Below are 10,142 nucleotides of genomic sequence, written 5' to 3' on the forward strand. Positions count from 1 at the left end.
GGAATTTAGGAATATGATGTAATAAACTAGATTTAAGTTCAAATTCTTCCGTCTTACCTTCAGCTGCCGTAGGGTATTGTATGCATAAAGGAACGGCATTGCCCATACCTGAGGCAGAGAGCTCTTTGATGGTTCGATTGTCCACTGCCATGGTTGGTACTTCCTCTTCAACCTCAACTTCGACTTTTTTCTCTTCTAATTCAGGTTCGGGACTAGGAGGATTAGACGCTTGCAATTTCTTGTTCCTTCTTAAAGTCCTCTCGAAATCGCCGTCAAAGTCGGAGATATGCTCACGAACAGGTTGTGAGCTACGGGTCATAAACTAGTACCTAAAGACAATGAAATAAACAAATCAGTAACCAAGATAGAAAACGAACGAAAAATAAATAAAAAGAAATAACGAGGATTAGGAGGGCTTGCTAAAACCTCTAAATTGACTCAAAAACATAAAAACAAAGTTAAAAACGTTCACAAAGACTCAAAGGACTCAAAACAAGTTCAAAAGACTCAAAACTGCCTAAAAACACTAACTAGGCAGTTTCTGACCTTAAACCCAATTTTGGACGAATTTAAGATTATGGCTTGATTCAAAACACTTTAAAACATAAATTAAACAGATTCTAAGCACCAAAGAACAAGAAAGTAAAGGGGGGTTTTGATTTGACGAAAATTGAATTAACAAAACAAGTTAATAAACTAGGCAGATTGTATAAACGGATTTGAGAAACAAGATGATGGATGGATTAGTTAGAGGTCTATTCTCCACACATGACACATTTATATATGAATCGATTCTCCAATTGCTTTTCATTAACTATGATGCTCAACACCCCAAGTTAACCGTGATGCACTAATTAACTCTCAAATTTTCCTTATGTTATTGAATTGGATGATGCATGCGACAATTCAAATCATTCTCCAATGGTTCTCAACATGAATGCATAGAAGAGATACAGTGAGAGATCATTATACTCTATGAAAATTATAAGTGTTGACGAGGCAATTGTAACTATGAATGCATGAAACTCTTGCCAAGAATTCAATTAACGCGGTTGTGACTAGCAACCTTCACTACTCATGTTTATAAACTTGTGACGATTAGGTGAAACTCGTTTATAAACTAGCATCGAGTTTATGCATGAAGACTAAGTATGCATCCCTAATCAACATACAAAAACAAGTTTTTAATAAACAGATAATTGAATTGCAATCACAACTTAACAAATCACAATTGGAAGAAATCAATTTATATTTCAAACATGTTCATGGCTTCAAACTTTCCCCTAACTAATTAGGGGTTTAGCCACTCATGATTACAACAAACTTAGAGAGTAATAACAAAGTAAACATTGAAAACAAGGAAAAGAAGTACACCTAAAAATTCCAACAACTCAAACTTGAATTGTATGAACGTTTAGGCCTCTTCTCCTCCTCTTTGTTGTTGCGGCCCAAGGGGTTTTGGTGAGTTTTGGGGGTTATGGATGATGTAGAATGATGTGTTTAGGGTAGGGATGGATGTAGGGGAAGGCAAGGAGTGTTTTTGGGCAGAAAATATGAAGAATGGTGAAGTATGGTTGTGTTAGAGAGAGGGAATGAATTTCTAGCGTGAATGAATGTGTATGAGAGGTGGTGTCCATGGTGAATGAATGCATGGGTTTTTATAGGGGGAATGGGAGAATATGTGGCTGAAATAATGATGGAAAAACAGCTAGGAAAAGAATGATTAAAGATGGAATGCATGTGGAATTGCAAGGGGGAAAGCTGGAAATGTTGAATGGGATGCACGGCAATGAAGGGAGGATGTGGCTGCAATGATTTTGGAAGAATGATATTGACATGGGAAAGCATGTGGCTGAAGTAATGATGGAAAAACAGCTAGGAAAAGAATGATTAAAGATGGAATGCATGTGGAATTGCAAGGGGGAAAGCTGGAAATGTTGAATGGGAGTGCACGGCAAAGGGTTCTTGTTGGTGTTGGGTGCATGTGAGTGAATGATTAAAGAGTGAATGGTGGCTGCTAGGGTGAATTAGGGTGAAACAAAATATGAATGAAAGTGAATAAATTAGAATAGGGCTACAATGGTTAAAGGGCTAGGGTTTAAGTACATAGAATGGGCCTAAAATAGGGTGGTTTGCATGGCAAGGGAAGGGAAATATGGTTTAAGCCCATGGCAAGGTTGTGTAATTGGGTTAGGGCCATTGTTTTGTGTCCTCAAGTGCATACAAGGCCTTCAATTTCATCCAACACTTTGGCTCCAAGCATAAGCTATCCATCCTTAGCCCAATAGTGCTCCAAAAGACCCAAAATGCACTTCTTTGCTCCTTTAGCCCTTAGAACCTGAAAACATACGAAAATAACTTAAAAGACTTAAAGAACTAAGAAATAACAACGTAAATGCACAAGAACAAGCCAACTAAGTTGCCTAAATATGCTTCTATCAACTACACAAAGGAGGCTCGAGATGCCTAAGCGGAAGTGCCCTGACACCGAGATCACGTGCCTCGACTCTAACTCCTTAAGGGGGCACAAAAACAAAGGGGTGAGTGGACCATAATTTATAACAATAGTAATAATACGAAAACTAGTTTCTTTATGAACATATAACCCCCTATTTTGAAAACATATATAATACTATATAGCAGGTTGTATGAAAATCCTAGCATGCCATGCAAAACATTGGTAAAACATGTACGTCTAAACCAGTGCTCTAAAATGGTAATAGCCGCTCGAAGGCAAACTCGTAAATCTCATCAAGGATGTACTCTCTAGGGGTATCATAGTCATCCAAAGGCAGTACATGTCCATCACCCGAAGGTGAAGCTGTACGACACTGGGTTACACCAGTGAAAAAACATGGTAAGCTCTATCACCTAAAGGTGAAGCTGTACAACTTTGGGTTACGTCAGAGAAGAAATATATAACATCACACATCGACACTAACCCCGAGCTAGTGAAGCTAAGGGTATCATCATAATCGCTCGAATGCAGTACTTGTCCATCACCCAAAGGTAAAGCTGTACGACATTAGGTTACGCCAATAAAGAAACATGGTAGGCCCCATCACCCAAAGGTGAAGCTGTACAACTCTGGGTTACACCAAAGAAGAAATATATAACATCACACACCGACACTAGCCCTAGGCTAGTGAAGCTAGAGGTATTATCATAATCACCTGAAGGCAATACCTGTCCATCACCCGAAGATAAAGCTGTACAAGACTAGGTTACGCCAGTGAAGAAACATGGTAGGCCCTATCACCCAAAGGTGAAGCTGTACGACTCTAGGTTACGCCAGAGAAGAAATATATAACATCGCACACCGACACTAAGCCCGGGCTAGTGAAGCTGAAGGTATCATCATAATCGCCCGAAGGCAATACATGTCCATCACTCAAAGGTGAAGCTATGCGACACTGGGTTACGCCAGTGAAGAAACATGGTGTATACATAAATATCCTCAACTGTGTCATATGGCTATAGACATCTACATACCCCTATTCTGTGGTTGTGCTATATGATAACCTACTAGATGAGCACCGAAAACATGACTTAAAAATCTCATATCAAACCACTGGAGCTCTAAAGCTCAAACCTCGTGTCATAAATCCATAGTAAGTCATATCCGTAAATCCATGGAATCTCACATTCGTAAACCCGCAAAATAAATCATATTCGAAATCCATAGGAATTCATATACGCAAACCTAATAATTCATAACCTTTAGTAAAACGTAAATTCGATAAATCATAAATACTCGGTAAAGCAATTTAAAGAAATCAAAAATTCTTCGTAAAACATATTATAAAACATGCTCAAATCATGAAATATGAAATGCATGCTAGGCTAATATTTTATAAAAACATGTAAGTTAAGAAGGGGTCCACTCACAGATATTTTGTTACCTGGAAGCCACTCGAACTAGCGATGATGGTGCCACTTCCCACCGACGCACCTAAACACAAATAGGGACCATTTAGTAAAACTCTACTAAAACGTCAAAATTTGGGAAAATGGACAGCAGATTCGGATTCGACATGTTAAAAAACCTAAGGAGGGATCTCGGGTTCCCCCACACACCGCCATAAGGCAGCAGCTAGGAAGGCCACGTGCCACCACATGCACCAAGATTGTCACTGGAAAAGTCGTCGGCGCCGTCATAAACGACGACGGAGCACAGTACCTCTAGTAGAGGCACGTGTGCTCTATGCACTGGCAATGACCTCGCCCACGCATAGACCCACGTAATGACTATGGGACTAAGCTTAGATCTGGGTCGAGTCGAATCTAGGTTAAGCCTAGGTTTGATCCGATTTGGATCTGGGTTCTGGGTTGTTGGGCTAGGTCGGTTAGGTTAATGGCTCAAGGGTTTGGGCCAGGTTAATGGGTTACATGGCCTAAAAGTTTGGATCGGGTTTAAGGTTGCAGGTCGGGTCGACCTGATTTCAAGCCGTAGATCGGCCGAACTCCACAAAGAAGAAAGCTGGAGCTTCCCAAGCTTCGATCACCCCCAAAACCTAACTAAAACTAATCATTCAATATATTAATTTGAAGCCCAAAGAACAAAGAAGAATATTATACCTATCCCGTGGCCAATCATGGCCGGAAAACGGACGACGAGTCTCGGGTTCCCTCTTCGGAATATGGGCAAGTCTTTTCTATGTTATAACTGCATTCAAACACACCCAAACAACTTAAAAGCGTCTTAATCGCAACCCTAGACATGATCTACCAAACTTTAGGAATGTTCAAGCCTCGCCTTCGCCAGAGACGGTGAGAACTCGCTGATAAACTCTGTGTACAATGCAGTGGGAGAGGGAAAGAGAATGAGAAGTATGAGCCGTTCTGGGGTCATGGTGTGGTGGTGGAGTTGCCAGAGTGTGAGCCATGGTGGTGGTGAAGCTGGTGTCATCACCATTTGTTTGTGTGTGTGTTCAAAGAATGGGAGAGAGTGATAGAAAGAGGTGAAAGAAAGAGAGCTAATGAGAGAGAAGGAAGTCACGGGAGAAAAATGAGAAGGAAAGAGTTCCAGAAGATTGAAGACCAATCTATAGGTCCCACGTGGCACACAACCCCAATATAATATGTGTTTCAAATGAAAATTTACCAAAATGCCCTTGTCGTATCAAGATTCGTAAAATCATCGTTATAATTCCGAATTGTGTTCTACTTGCACCCACGCATTCGTAACGACGAATACTATCAGAATACGCCAAGGAAATGAATCTTACGTGACACTACAAGAGGGAGAGAGTTCCAAAAGATTGGGCACCAATTAGAATACGCTAAGCACACTATATACGATATATGTTTTATAAAGGTTTTATGGCATGCTAGTGTTTTCAGAAAACCTATTACTTATTAGCTATATGAGATTTCTAAAACTGGGGTTTGGTACTTTGAAGAGTAATTGATTTTCGTATTACTTATATAAACTTGGTCCACTCATGCTTTATTTTGTGCCCTCTTCAGGACTTAGAATCAAGACATACAATCCCAGCGTCAAGGCACTCTCGCAGTGGTATCTTAGAGTCCTCTCGATGTAGGAACCATTCCTTTTGTTCGTAACTTTTCATTGTACAATATTCTTGATTAATTGTACGCTCTGAACATGTTTTCCACATTTTCATATTCATTATAGTTAAGTTTACGTGTTTTATTTTACATTCGTTCTTTCTTCATATTTTTGCATGCATGTTAATATGGCTTCGTCACCCTTGGGTGTCGGCTAGCACGTGCCTACCCTGGTGTTTTTTAGGATATCAGGGTCGAGCAAGTCAGAGGGGGCCCTAGAACACAAAAGCAAATGGGGGATTAGGCTCAAACAAGTTGACGACCCAGGAAGAATTTAAAAAAATAATTATTTTTTGGCAAGGAATAGGCAACAAGCCTATGTGAGAAGTGATGAGCAATAGAAGGCATCTCACTTCCAGCAAAAAGTACTTTTCAAGGGCATGGATATGTAAATAAATGGTGACTCACCATCCTCCGAAGGCGATCACTAAAAGGCAAGGCTTGGATAGTCGGGCTAAGAAGTCTGTAAAAGCAGTAAGAGACACCAGAGAAAATGACACTCAACCAATCAATCAAAAGACATCTCACTTTGCTCTCAGACAAGCAAAAAACCAAAAAGCTTTAGTTTGTCCCTACTCTGCTCGTTTAGTCCTAGGTCCACCTTAGAAAGCCATCTTTTGTCAAGTTTTAGAAGTTCTGCTAATTTTCCCTAGCGTTGTAGTATCGAATCCCTTTTGTAAACCCGTTCTACCTTTCATTCTCTAAAGATTGCAACCCTTGTAAAGTACAAAGAGAGGTGGTTGCAAGAAGATGAACCTTGCCTGACAAGGTTATAATCTTGCTCGAGTCTCTTTTATTTGTGCTTACATAAAGTAGATCTGTTGTTTAATGCATCTTTCTTTGAGTTCTAACCAATTTCAATTGCTTTTCAAAGTTCATTCGTGTTTAATCTAGCTAAACTAATTAACTGTGCTCCTTTAGTGTTAACTGTAATCAAAGAAATAGTTGGAAGGGCCTTAAACTCCCTTTAACTGGACATACAATATTATGAGTAAAAGTCCTTGTTTACAAGGCAAGAAAAAGAACCTTATATAGACTTAATCAATCTGTAACAATCCAGCAAGATCAAGAAGTCTAAAGTAACTATGGCGCAAGTAATCAACCCAATTAATAACCAAAAAAGAATAATTTATTATACAAAAATAACAGTGGCATGCTCAGATCCTTATTAGTTTTGATTGTGAGCCTCAAAGCCTAATAAAGGCCCCACAAAGGCACTATTCAAACTAATAGCAAACTCATATTGCAGTACACCAACCAGCAAACCTTGCCCGACAGGCAAGACCCACGAGAATTGTGTGAGGGACAGCTCTGACCCGAACACATCCAATGGCTTTGAATGTGCTATGTTTCCTCTTAAATTGCTTGGTGATTGGACACTCCTCCATATATATGTTACAAAGTAACAACACAAACGAATAAGGGAAGAACAATATTTGCTTTTCACCTCAATGGCTTCAAACAAGCATTCATAAGCATCACCCTAATTTATAAACACTGTAATTATGTTTTCAATAAGAAAAAACAAAGTATGAACACAACCAGGTGGTGGGCAGTACAATTTAAAAATTAAAGATGTTAGGGTTGCATATCAGATATATAAAATTCACATGCCACATCGAGGATTTCAACAAAGTAAACGGTCAAATTTAAAAGACTTGGTGAAACTAAGCAAAAACAAAAGACAAAAGTAAACCACTTACAAAGTTGGAAAACTTGGTTATGTTGAAAGGGCTGAAATGAACAGGAGCTTCTGCCAAAAAGAGCTCCAGATAGTGGAGTAAAAACAGGCCACAATCGAACGAATTTTCCTGTTGCGGTAGCTAATGAGAACACGAACCACTGTCAGAAGTTCTAACATTTTACCATCAGGAAAAACTATTCGACACTTCTTTATCTCAAACCACACAAAAAAAAAATGAGGGAGCGAAAGATAAAACTTTACAGTGACAAAAATATGACAAATAATCCAAATATAAATCCCAACTCACAATAAAAATGCATGTCATGCCCAAATTATTCTGTGCATATTTGTTTGATGTCATGATAAATGAGATGGGCTAGTACTGTAATGTTAATCCAAAACCTAAAGTTGACCATTAGGAAGAAAGTTTAGTCCAACATGATTTCAAACAGTGATCATGGACTAGTTGGGCTTGGTTTCAGAATGGTCCATGATCGTCCATTTTATGGATCTCAAAGGTGGGACAAGTCTAGATTATCACTTAAATAACTTCAGGGATTATGGGCTAAGTTCATGCTCTTTACCTCAAGCCCAAATGTCTCCTAAAGTGAAATGTACTAGGTAGTTACGCTCAAGCACATAAGTGAAAAGAAAAACATCTAAGCAACTCCAATGGATTATAGGTTTTTTTTTTTAGTATAACGATGTATTTGTACACTAAGAGGAGAGAAGAGTTCGGTTAAGTCACACATTAAACAACCTAATCTGACATCTAATTCGTCATTTATGAGATTCGAACCTAAAACGTCTCACTTACAAACAAAGAGGAATACTATCAGATCGTAGTAATTAAATATATCAACATTTGTAGGTTGAACTCGAGCGCCAACATGTGGTCCTTAAGGCTAAAATGTCTTGGGCACATATATTTTCTTCCTACAACAATTGATAAACTTTTCAACGTTCTTAGAACACATGACATAACAACACATGTTATATATAATAAGAGGGACACATACTGAAAAATCTATCCTCAGTCGTTGCTTGCGTAATTGACTGTCTTCTATGGATTTTATAACTAACAAATGTTATTCTACTTATTTACTCCCTTGACATTCTTTGAATTTGCCTCCCAAGGCACTCACCCCCACCCTCCTTTTTTTTTTTTTGGAAACAGGCACTCACCCCTTTCGCATCCTCTCTCCCTTCTTTTCCTTTTACTTAACCCAGAAGGAAAAAGCATTTTTGCAATTCAAACAAACAAAACATTCACAGCTTGAAATTGACACGTGTCCTTATTTTAAAGAGAATTTTAACAAAAAGCTTCTAGTACTGTTTATTTTAATGAAAAACCGCATTTAAATTTTTAGGCAAACCCACCTAGTATAAAATTATTAACTCTGCCCTTACGTACATCCCCAAAATAACATAATTACTCTTGTTCATACTTTTGATCAAACGTCTCGAATCGCTCTTAAAAAAGAAGAAAGAGTTAAGCTTCAAATGAGGTACTTGATCTAGGTCCAAAATTTTGAGCTATGATTGGATTTAGTCCAAAATTTTACTGTTTAAACCGCATCATTTTAGAGATTTTTTTTTTTTTATTATTGAGTAAATCGATATTTTTACACAAGTAAAAAAATCAATTTGACTAAACCACATCATTTTAGAGAATTGCCTCTTAAGTTTTGTTTACTTTTTAGACGTTGAATAGTGCCATTCCTTTCGGCCAAAAAGAAACCAGGATTATAATATTTCATAGAATCCTGACAGGATTCAATATTATATTTTGTAATTATAGTTTTTTAATTAAGTACACACTATCAAATAATTAAACACACTATCTTTCCTTTTCACATTTCAAGCTTCAACACATATACAATGTACCAAAAATAAGATATTATAAAAACTTACTAAAATGTAAGTGTTGATGTCGGCCGAGAAAGAAGCCACGAAAAGCCTAAGAAAATTGAGAAGCCCAGGGCCCAAGGGTCTTAGAAGAGGATACCCCGAGCATTATAGCCGACCGTCTATGAGCTTAGCCTAACCAGGATATGTAAAGAGTTTTCCAACCGCTAGGGAGTAGATGGGGAGACTAACAGCTTTATGGCACAAACTTGAAATCTGACACCAGCTTGAAATTCGAGTTATCTGATCGTCCATCGGACAGCAAACGATGTTGCACCGTGGGTGCACCATTCACGAGCTCTAAGACTTCTCTGGTGGTTTTCACTGCCTTTCGACCACTTTTTGGAAGTCAGCCTAGTTATAAAAATCTTTCCCTTGTCTTGTTCTACATCTCTGTGGTTTTGTGATGTTTGAAGTTTGTCAGAAATTTCAGTTTACGTTAGCTAGAAATCACCACACGTGGCGGCGCGTTTGGTGGCACATGGGAAACTCTAGCTATCTGGATTTTCGACAACGATACTTCCTTGATGTCCAGAGCCTAAATCCAAGGTTCGTTTTTGTTGAAACTTGATACGATGGTTTGGTTATTAGAAATATGGGTATTGATTTTTTATTTTTGTAATTGACGTCAACTTAACCGTTGGATCGTCGGTAAGTTTAATGAGCATGCTATTCATCGATTGATGGACCTTGAGAAATTGTGAAACAGAAATCCGACAGTCGGGTCTTTTGATTGAAGAATCTATGATTATTGACATTTGTAGTAGATAACGATCCGACCATTGGATCGTCTCAAAATTATAGTATGTGGTTGTACGTTATATTTAAGGATCTTAGGAATTTGAAAATCCGTTGTGCAGATTTTCCGAATTAGACTACGTTGGATTGTTGACCCTACCGTTAATCATGTTGACCGAGATTTGACTTTTGATCAAACGTCTCGAATCGCTCTTAAATATTGAAATTAATATTACTGAAG

At 38.3% G+C, this 10,142-nt stretch overlaps 1 protein-coding gene across 1 annotated transcript in view; it reads right to left on the reverse strand.

Moving 5' to 3' along the window:
- LOC137716774 (uncharacterized) overlaps nucleotides 1-7,403 on the reverse strand; it is a 60,301-nt gene extending 52,898 nt beyond the window's left edge. The window contains exon 1 of the mRNA XM_068456157.1: nucleotides 7,275-7,403. The gene's annotated coding sequence lies outside the window, so the exon portion shown is untranslated. The remainder of the gene's footprint in view (nucleotides 1-7,274) is intronic.
- Nucleotides 7,404-10,142: the final 2,739 nt, after the last annotated feature.

The sequence above is a fragment of the Pyrus communis genome, chromosome 15 (genome assembly GCF_963583255.1).
Source record: "Pyrus communis chromosome 15, drPyrComm1.1, whole genome shotgun sequence".
Classification (NCBI taxonomy): domain Eukaryota; kingdom Viridiplantae; phylum Streptophyta; class Magnoliopsida; order Rosales; family Rosaceae; genus Pyrus; species Pyrus communis.